The sequence below is a fragment of the Rhinoderma darwinii genome, chromosome 1 (genome assembly GCF_050947455.1).
Source record: "Rhinoderma darwinii isolate aRhiDar2 chromosome 1, aRhiDar2.hap1, whole genome shotgun sequence".
Lineage (NCBI taxonomy): Eukaryota > Metazoa > Chordata > Amphibia > Anura > Rhinodermatidae > Rhinoderma > Rhinoderma darwinii.
Window position 1 is genome coordinate 327,405,394 of NC_134687.1, and position 9,692 is coordinate 327,415,085.

Below are 9,692 nucleotides of genomic sequence, written 5' to 3' on the forward strand. Positions count from 1 at the left end.
GTGAGTGGGGGTGTAAGGTCATTTTACAGTGAGTAGGGACTTATGGTAATTTTACTGTGTGTGGGGGCTGATGGTCATTTTACTGTGAGTGGGGGCTGATGGTCATTTTTCTGTGATTGGGTTGCTGATGGTCATTTTACTGTGAGTGGCGGGCGGATGGTCATTTTACTGTCAGTGGGGGGCTGATGGTCATTATACTGTGAGTGGGGAGCTGATGGTCATTTTACTGTGTGTGGGGGCTGATGGTCATTTTACTGTGAGTGGGGGCTGATGGTCATTTTTCTGTGATTGGAGTGCTGATGGTCATTTTACTGTGAGTGGCGGGCGGATGGTCATTTTACTGTGAGTAGCGGGCGGATGGTCATTTTACTGTAAGTGGGGGGCTGATGGTCATTTTACTGTGAGTGGCGGGCGGATGGTCATTTTACTGTGTGTGGGGGCTGATGGTCATTTTATTGTGAGTGGGGGCTTTTGGTCATTTTTCTGTGAGTGGGGTGCTGATGGTCATTTTACTGTGAGTGGCTGGCGGATGGTCATTTTACTGTGAGTGGGGGTGGAAGGTCATTTTACAGTGAGTAGGGGCTTATGGTCATTTTACTGTGAGTGGCGGGCTGATGGTCATTATACTGTGAGTGGGGAGCTGATGGTCATTTTACTGTGTGTGGGGGCTGATGGTCATTTTACTGTGAGTGGGGGCTGATGGTCATTTTTCTGTGATTGGAGTGCTGATGGTCATTTTACTGTGAGTGGCGGGCGGATGGTCATTTTACTGTGAGTAGCGGGCGGATGGTCATTTTACTGTAAGTGGGGGGCTGATGGTCATTTTACTGTGAGTGGCGGGCGGATGGTCATTTTACTGTGTGTGGGGGCTGATGGTCATTTTATTGTGAGTGGGGGCTTTTGGTCATTTTTCTGTGAGTGGGGTGCTGATGGTCATTTTACTGTGAGTGGCTGGCGGATGGTCATTTTACTGTGAGTGGGGGTGGAAGGTCATTTTACAGTGAGTAGGGGCTTATGGTCATTTTACTGTGAGTGGCGGGCTGATGGTCATTTTACTGTGAGTGGGGAGCTGATGGTCATTTTACTGTGTGTGGGGGCTGATGGTCATTTTACTGTGAGTGGGGGCTGATGGTCATTTTACTGTGAGTGGCGGGTGGATGGTCATTTTACTGTAAGTGGCGGGCGGATGGTCATTTTACTGTAAGTGGGGGGCTGATGGTAAATTTACTGTGAGCGGCAGGCTGATGGTAATATTACTGTGAGTGGGGGGTTGATTGTCATACTGTGAGTGGGGGTTGATGGTCATTTTACTGTGAGTTGGGGGCTGTTGATCATTTTTCAGTGAGTGGAGGGCTGATGGTCATTTTACTGTGAGTAGGTTACTGACGGACATTTTACTGTCAGTGGGGGGCTGATGGTCATTTTACTGTGAGTGGGGGCAGACGGTCATTTTACTGTGAGTGGGGAGCTGATAGTAATTTTACAGTGAGTGGGGGCCTGATGGTCATTTTACTGTGAGTACGGGCTGATGGTCATTTTACTCTGAGTGGGGGGCTGATGGTCCTCATACTGTGGGTGGGGGCTGATGGTAATTTTTCTGTGAGGGGGAGCTGATTGTCATTTTACTGTAAATAGGGGACTAATGGACATTTTACTGTGAGTGGGGGAGTTGATGGTCATTATACTGTGAGTGGGGGGCTGATGGATGTTTTACTGTGAGTGGGGGGCTGATGGTCATTTTACTGTGAGTGGGGGGCTGATAGTCATTTTACTGTGAGTGGGGGCTGATGGTCATTTTACTGTGAGTGGAGGGCTGATGGTCATTATACTGTGAGTGGAGGGCTGATGGTCATTATACTGGGAGTGGGGGTTGATAGTTGTTTTACTTTAAGTGGGGGCTGATGGTCATTTTTCTGTGAGTGGGGAGCTGATGGTCATTATGCTGTGAGTGGTGGTTGATAGTTGTTTTACTTTGAGTGGGGGCTGATGGTCATTTTACAGTGAGTCGGGGGCTGATGGTAATTTTACTGTTAGTAGGGGCTGATGGTCATTTTACTGTGAGTGGGGGTTGATAGTTGTTTTACTTTAAGTGGGGGCTGGTGGTCATTTTTCTATGAGTGGGGGGTTGATGGTCATTTTACTTTGAGTGGGGGCTGATGGTCATTTTACTGTGAGTAGGAGGCTGATGGTCATTTTACTTTGAGTGAGGAGCTGATGGTCATTTTACAGTGAGTGGGGGCTGAAGGTCATTTTACTGTGAGTGGGGGGCTGATGGTCTTCATACTGTGAGTGGGGGCTGATGGTCATTTTACTGTGAGTGGGGGGCTGATTGTGATTTTACTTTGAGGGGGGGGGCTGATGTTCATTTTACTGTGAGTGGGGGTTGATGGTCATTTTTCTGTGAGTGGGGGCTGATGGTCATTTTACTGTGAGTGGGGGCTGATGGTCAATTTACTGTGAGTGGGGCGTTGATGGTCATTTTACTGTGAGTTGGGGCTGATGGTCATTTTACTGTGAGTGGGGTGCTGATGATAATTTTTCTGTGAGTGGCGGGCTGATGGTAATTTTACTGTGAGTAGGGGACTGATGGACATTTTACTCTCAGTGGGGGGCTGATGGTCATTTTACTGTGAGTGGGGGTTGATGGTCATTTTACTGTGAGTGGGGGCTGATGGTCATTTTACTGTGGGTGGGGGACTAATGGACATTTTACTGTGAGTGGGGGGCTGATGGTCATTATACTGTGAGTGGGAGGCTGATGGTCGCTTTACTGTGAGTGAGGGCTGATGGTCATTTTACTGTGGGTCAGGGGCTGATGGTCATTTTACTGTGAGTGGGGGCTGATGATCATTTTTTGGTGAGTGGGGGCTGATGGTCATTTTACTTTGAGTGGGGGCTGATGGTCATTTTACTGTGAGTGGGGGCTGATGGTCATTTTACTGTGAATGGGGGTTGATAGTTGTTTTACTTTGAGTGGGGGCTGATGGTCATTTTACATTGAGTCGGGGGCTGATGGTAATTTTACTGTTAGTAGGGGCTGATGGTCATTTTACTGTGAGTGGGGGTTGATAGTTACATAGTTACATAGTTAGTACGGCTGAAAAAAGACACATGTCCATCAAGTTCAACCAAGGGAAGGGAAAAGGGAAGGAAAAATTTCTACACATAGGAGCTAATATTTTTTTGTTCTAGGAAATTATCTAACCCTTTTTTAAAGCCATCTACTGTCCCTGCTGTGACCAGCTCCTGCGGTAGGCTATTCCATAAATTCACCGTTCTTACTGTAAAGAAGCCTTGTCGCCTCTGCAGCTTGAACCTTTTTTTCTCCAGACGGAGGGAGTGCCCCCTTGTTTTTTGAGCGGGTTTTACAAGGAACAGGATATCACCATATTTTTTGTATGTGCCATTAATATATTTATATAAGTTAATCATGTCCCCACTTAGTCGTCTTTTTTCAAGGCTAAATAGGTTTAATTCTTTCAATCTTTCCTCATAACTTAAATTCTCCATGCCCCTTATTAGCTTCGTTGCTCTTCTTTGTATTTTTTCCAACTCCAGGGCATCCTTTCTATGAACTGGAGCCCAGAACTGAACTGCATATTCTAGATGAGGCCTCACTAATGCTTTGTAAAGTGGCATTATTACATCCCTGTCCCGCGAGTCCATGCCTCTTTTAATACACGACAATATCCTGCTGGCCTTTGAAGCAGCTGATTGACACTGCATGCTGTTATTGAGTTTATGATTTACAAGTACACCCAGATCCTTCTCAACAAGTGAATCCGCCAGTGTAGCGCCCCCTAGGACATATGATGCATGCAGGTTGTTGGTACCCAGATGCATAACTTTACATTTATCTACATTAAACTTCATTTGCCAAGTGGACGCCCAAACACTTAGTTTGTTTAAATCTGCCTGTAATTCATGAACATCTTCCATAGTCTGAACTATATTACATAGCTTGGTGTCATCTGCAAAAATAGAAATAGTGCTATTAATCCCTTCCTCTATATCATTAATAAATAAGTTGAATAATAGTGGTCCCAGCACTGAACCCTGGGGTACACCACTTATAACCGGTGACCATTCAGAAAAGGAATCATTGACCACAACTCTCTGGATACGGTCCTTGAGCCAATTCTCAATCCAATTACAAACTATATTTTCTAAACCTATAGTCCTTAATTTACCCATTAGGCGTCTATGGGGGACAGTGTCAAATGCCTTTGCAAAGTCCAAAAACACTAAATCCACAGCGGCCCCTCTGTCTAGACTTCTGCTCACCTCTTCATAAAAACAGATTAGGTTAGTTTGACAACTTCTGTCCTTAGTAAAACCGTGCTGGCTGTCACTTATAATGCTATTTATTGTCACATAATCCTGTATATAGTCCCTCAATAGCCCCTCAAACATTTTCCCCACGATGGATGTTAAGCTTACTGGTCTATAATTACCCGGGGAAGACCTAGAGCCCTTTTTGAAAATAGGCACCACATTTGCCCTGCGCCAGTCCCTTGGCACTATACCAGTCACTAGAGATTCTCTGAATATTATGAAAAGAAGGACAGAAATAACTGAACTAAGCTCTTTAAGAATTCTAGGGTGTAACCCATCTGGTCCAGGAGCCTTGTGCACATTTATTTTATTTAATTTAGCTTGGACCATCTCTACATTCATCCAATTCAGTATATCAACTGATATATTAACAGCACTGGCACCGGCTACATCAGCTGCTCTTTCTTCTGTTGTATATACAGAGCTAAAGAACCCATTTAGTAACTCTGCCTTCTCTTGATCCCCTGTGATCAACTCCCCATTACCATTATCTAGGGGTCCTACATGTTCAGACCTTGGCTTTTTTGCATTTATATGCTTGAAGAATTTTTTAGGATTTGTTTTACTATCCCTGGCCACCTGCCTTTCATTTTGTATTTTTGCTAATTTTATTACATTTTTACAGATTTTATTAAGCTCTTTATATTTTACAAAGGCTGCAGCTGTACCCTCAGATTTGTATTTTTTAAATGCCCTTTTTTTGTCATGTATTGCCCCTTTCACAGAAGGTGTAAGCCATGTGGGGTTTAATTTGAGTCGTTTATTCTTATTACCTGTAGGAATAAATTTTGCACTATAATAACTCAAAGTAGATTTGAAAATCTCCCATTTATCATTTGTTCCATTATTTGACATTAGTTCTTCCCAGTCTATATCCTGAATTGCAGCCCTCATCCTGGGGAAATTGGCTTTCTTAAAATTAAATGTTTTTGCCCTCCCAGCCTGCGTTTGTTTTTTACAGTATAGGTAAAATGTAACTATATTATGATCACTGTTACCGAGGTTTTCACGAACATTGACATTCCCAACAAGATCTGCATTATTAGAAATGACCAGATCCAACAGAGCTTCACCTCTAGTCGGTTATTCCACAAACTGGCCCATAAAATTTTCCTGCAACAGGTTGAGGAAATGTCTCCCCTTTACAGTTGAAGCCGAACCATGACACCAATTAATATCCCGGAAATTAAAATCTCCCATTATCACTACAGTACCCGCCTGTGCAGCCCGCCCCATCTGTTTATATAGCTGAACTTCCATCTCCTCAGTTATATTGGGGGGTCTATAGATTGCACCAAAAGTAATTTTTTCAGTGTTTACCTCCCTTTCTAGTTCCACCCACAAGGTTTCAACCTCCTCACAGTCTTCACCCACTATTGTCTCTTTCACACTCGCCTTCATATCACTTCTCACATACAGACATACACCACCACCTTTCCTATTTGTCCTGTCTTTACGAAAAAGTGTAAAACCCTGTAGATTTACAGCCCAGTCATGTGAAGAGTCCAGCCATGTTTCAGCAACACCAACTATATCTATATTTTCTTCCAGTATCAAGGCCTCCAGCTCCCCCAAGTTGTTTTACTTTAAGTGGGGGCTGATGGTCATTTTTCTATGAGTGGGGGGTTGATGGTCATTCTACTTTGAGTGGGGGCTGATGGTCATTTTACTGTGAGTGGGGGGCTGATGGTCATTTTACTTTGAGTGGGGGCTGATGGTCATTTTACTTTGAGGGGGGCTGATGTTCATTTTACTGTGAGTGGGGGTTGATGGTCATTTTTCTGTGAGTGGGGGGCTGATGGTCATTTTACTTTGAGGGGGGGCTGATGGTCAATTTACTGTGAGTGGGGGGTTGATGGTCTTCATACTGTGAGTGGGGGCTGATGGTCATTTTACTGTGAGTGGGGGCTGATGGTCATTTTACTTTGAGGGGGGCTGATGTTCATTTTACTGTGAGTGGGGGTTGATGGTCATTTTTCTGTGAGTGGGGGGCTGATGGTCATTTTACTTTGAGTGGGGGCTGATGGTCAATTTACTGTGAGTGGGGGGTTGATGGTCATTTTACTGTGAGTCGGGGCTGATGGTCATTTTACTGTGAGTGGGGGCTGATGTTCATTTTTCTGTGAGTGGGGGCTGATGTTCATTTTACTGTGAGTGGGGGGCTGATGGATGTTTTACTGTGAGTGGGGGGCTGATGGTCATTTTACTGTGAGTGGGGGGCTGATAGTCATTTTACTTTCAGTGGGGGCTGATGGTCATTTTACTGTGAGTGGGAGCTGATGGTCATTTTACTGTGAGTGGAGGGCTGATGGTCATTATACTGTGAGTGGAGGGCTGATGGTCATTCTACTGTGAGTGGGGGTTGATAGTTGTTTTACTTTAAGTGGGGGCTGATGGTCATTTTTCTGTGAGTGGGGAGCTGATGGTCATTATGCTGTGAGTGGGTGTTGATAGTTGTTTTACTTTGAGTGGGGGCTGATGGTCATTTTACTGTGAGTGGGGGTTGATAGTTGTTTTACTTTGAGTGGGGGCTGATGGTCATTTTACAGTGAGGGGGGCTGATGGTCATTTTTCTGTGAGTGGCGGGCTGAAGGTAATTTTACTGTGAGTAGGGAAGTGATGGACATTTTACTGTGAGTGGGGGGCGGATGGTTATTTTACTGTGAGTAGGGGCTGATTGTCATTTTACTGTGAGTGGCGGGCTGATGGTCATTTTACTGTGAGTAGGGGACTGATGGACATTTTACTGTCAGTGGGGGGCTGATGGTCATTATACTGTGAGTGGGAGGCTGATGGTCATTTTTCTGTGAGTGGGGGCTGATTGTCATTTTACTGTGAGTGGCGGGCTGATGGTCATTTTACTGTGAGTAGGGGACTGATGGACATTTTACTGTCAGTGGGGGGCTGATGGTCATTATACTGTGAGTGGGAGGCTGACGGTCATTTTACTTTGAGTGGGGGCTGATGGTAATTTTACTGTGAGTGGGGGCTGATGGTAATTTTACTGTGAGTGGGGGCTGATGGTCATTTTTCTGTGAGTGGGGTGCTGATGGTCATTTTACTGTGAGTGGCGGGCAGATGGTCATTTTACTGTGTGTGGGGGCTGATGGCCATTATACTGTGAGTGGGGGTGTAAGGTCATTTTACAGTGAGTAGGGACTTATGGTCATTTTACTGTGTGTGGGGGCTGATGGTCATTTTACTGTGAGTGGGGGCTGATGGTCATTTTTCTTTGATTGGTGTGCTGATGGTCATTTTACTGTGAGTGGCGGGCGGATGGTCATTTTACTGTCAGTGGGGGGCTGATGGTCATTATACTGTGAGTGGGGAGCTGATGGTCATTTTACTGTGTGTGGGGGCTGATGGTCATTTTACTGTGAGTGGGGGCTGATGGTCATTTTTCTGTGATTGGGGTGCTGATGGTCATTTTACTGTGAGTGGCGGGCGGATGGTCATTTTACTGTGAGTAGCGGGCGGATGGTCATTTTACTGTAAGTGGGGGGCTGATGGTCATTTTACTGTGAGTGGCGGGCGGATGGTCATTTTACTGTGTGTGGGGGCTGATGGTCATTTTACTGTGAGTGGGGGCTTTTGGTCATTTTTCTGTGAGTGGGGTGCTGATGGTCATTTTACTGTGAGTGGCTGGCGGATGGTCATTTTACTGTGAGTAGGGGTGGAAGGTCATTTTACAGTGAGTAGGGGCTTATGGTCATTTTACTGTAAGTGGCGGGCGGATGGTTATTTTACTGTAAGTGGGGGGCTGATGGTAAATTTACTGTGAACGGCAGGCTGATGGTAATATTACTGTGAGTGGGGGGTTGATTGTCATACTGTGAGTGGGGGTTGATGGTCATTTTACTGTGAGTTGGGGGCTGTTGACCATTTTTCAGTGAGTGGCGGGCTGATGGTCATTTTACTGTGAGTAGGTTACTGATGGACATTTTACTGTCAGTGGGGGGCTGATGGTCATTTTACTGTGAGTGGGGGCAGACGGTCATTTTACTTTGAGAGGGGAGCTGATGGTCATTTTACAGTGAGTGGAGGGCTGATGGTCATTTTACTGTGAGTAGCGGCTGATAGTAATTTTACTGTGAGTGGGGAGCTGATAGTAATTTTACAGTGAGTGGGGGCCTGATGGTCATTTTACTGTGAGTACGGGCTGATGGTCATTTTACTCTGAGTGGGGGGCTGATGGTCCTCATACTGTGGGTGGGGGCTGATGGTAATTTTTCTGTGAGGGGGAGCTGATTGTCATTTTACTGTAAATAGGGGACTAATGGACATTTTACTGTGAGTGGGGGAGTTGATGGTCATTATACTGTGAGTGGGGGGCTGATGGATGTTTTACTGTGAGTGGGGGGCTGATAGTTGTTTTACTTTAAGTGGGGGCTGATGGTCATTTTTCTGTGAGTGGGGAGCTGATGGTCATTATGCTGTGAGTGGTGGTTGATAGTTGTTTTACTTTGAGTGGGGGCTGATGGTCATTTTACTGTGAGTGGGGGTTGATAGTTGTTTTACTTTGAGTGGGGGCTGATGGTCATTTTACAGTGAGTCGGGGGCTGATGGTAATTTTACTGTTAGTAGGGGATGATGGTCATTTTACTGTGAGTGGGGGTTGATAGTTGTTTTACTTTAAGTGGGGGCTGATGGTCATTTTTCTATGAGTGGGGGGTTGATGGTCATTTTACTTTGAGTGGGGGCTGATGGTCATTTTACTGTGAGTAGGAGGCTGATGGTCATTTTACTTTGAGTGAGGAGCTGATGGTCATTTTACAGTGAGTGGGGGCTGAAGGTCATTTTACTGTGAGTGGGGGGCTGATGGTCTTCATACTGTGAGTGGGGGCTGATGGTCATTTTACTGTGAGTGGGGGGCTGATTGTCATTTTACTTTGAGGGGGGCTGATGTTCATTTTACTGTGAGTGGGGGTTGATGGTCATTTTTCTGTGAGTGGGGGGCTGATGGTCATTTTACTGTGAGTGGGGGTTGATGGTCATTTTTCTGTGAGTGGGGGCTGATGGTCATTTTACTGTGAGTGGGGGCTGATGGTCAATTTACTGTGAGTGGGGCGTTGATGGTCATTTTACTGTGAGTCGGGGCTGATGGTCATTTTACTGTGAGTGGGGTGCTGATGATAATTTTTCTGTGAGTGGCAGGCTGATGGTAATTTTACTGTGAGTAGGGGACTGATGGACATTTTACTCTCAGTGGGGGGCTGATGGTCATTTTACTGTGAGTGGGGGTTGATGGTCATTTTACTGTGAGTGGGGGCTGATGGTCATTTTACTGTGGGTGGGGGACTAATGGACATTTTACTGTGAGTGGGGGGCTGATGGTCATTATACTGTGAGTGGGAGGC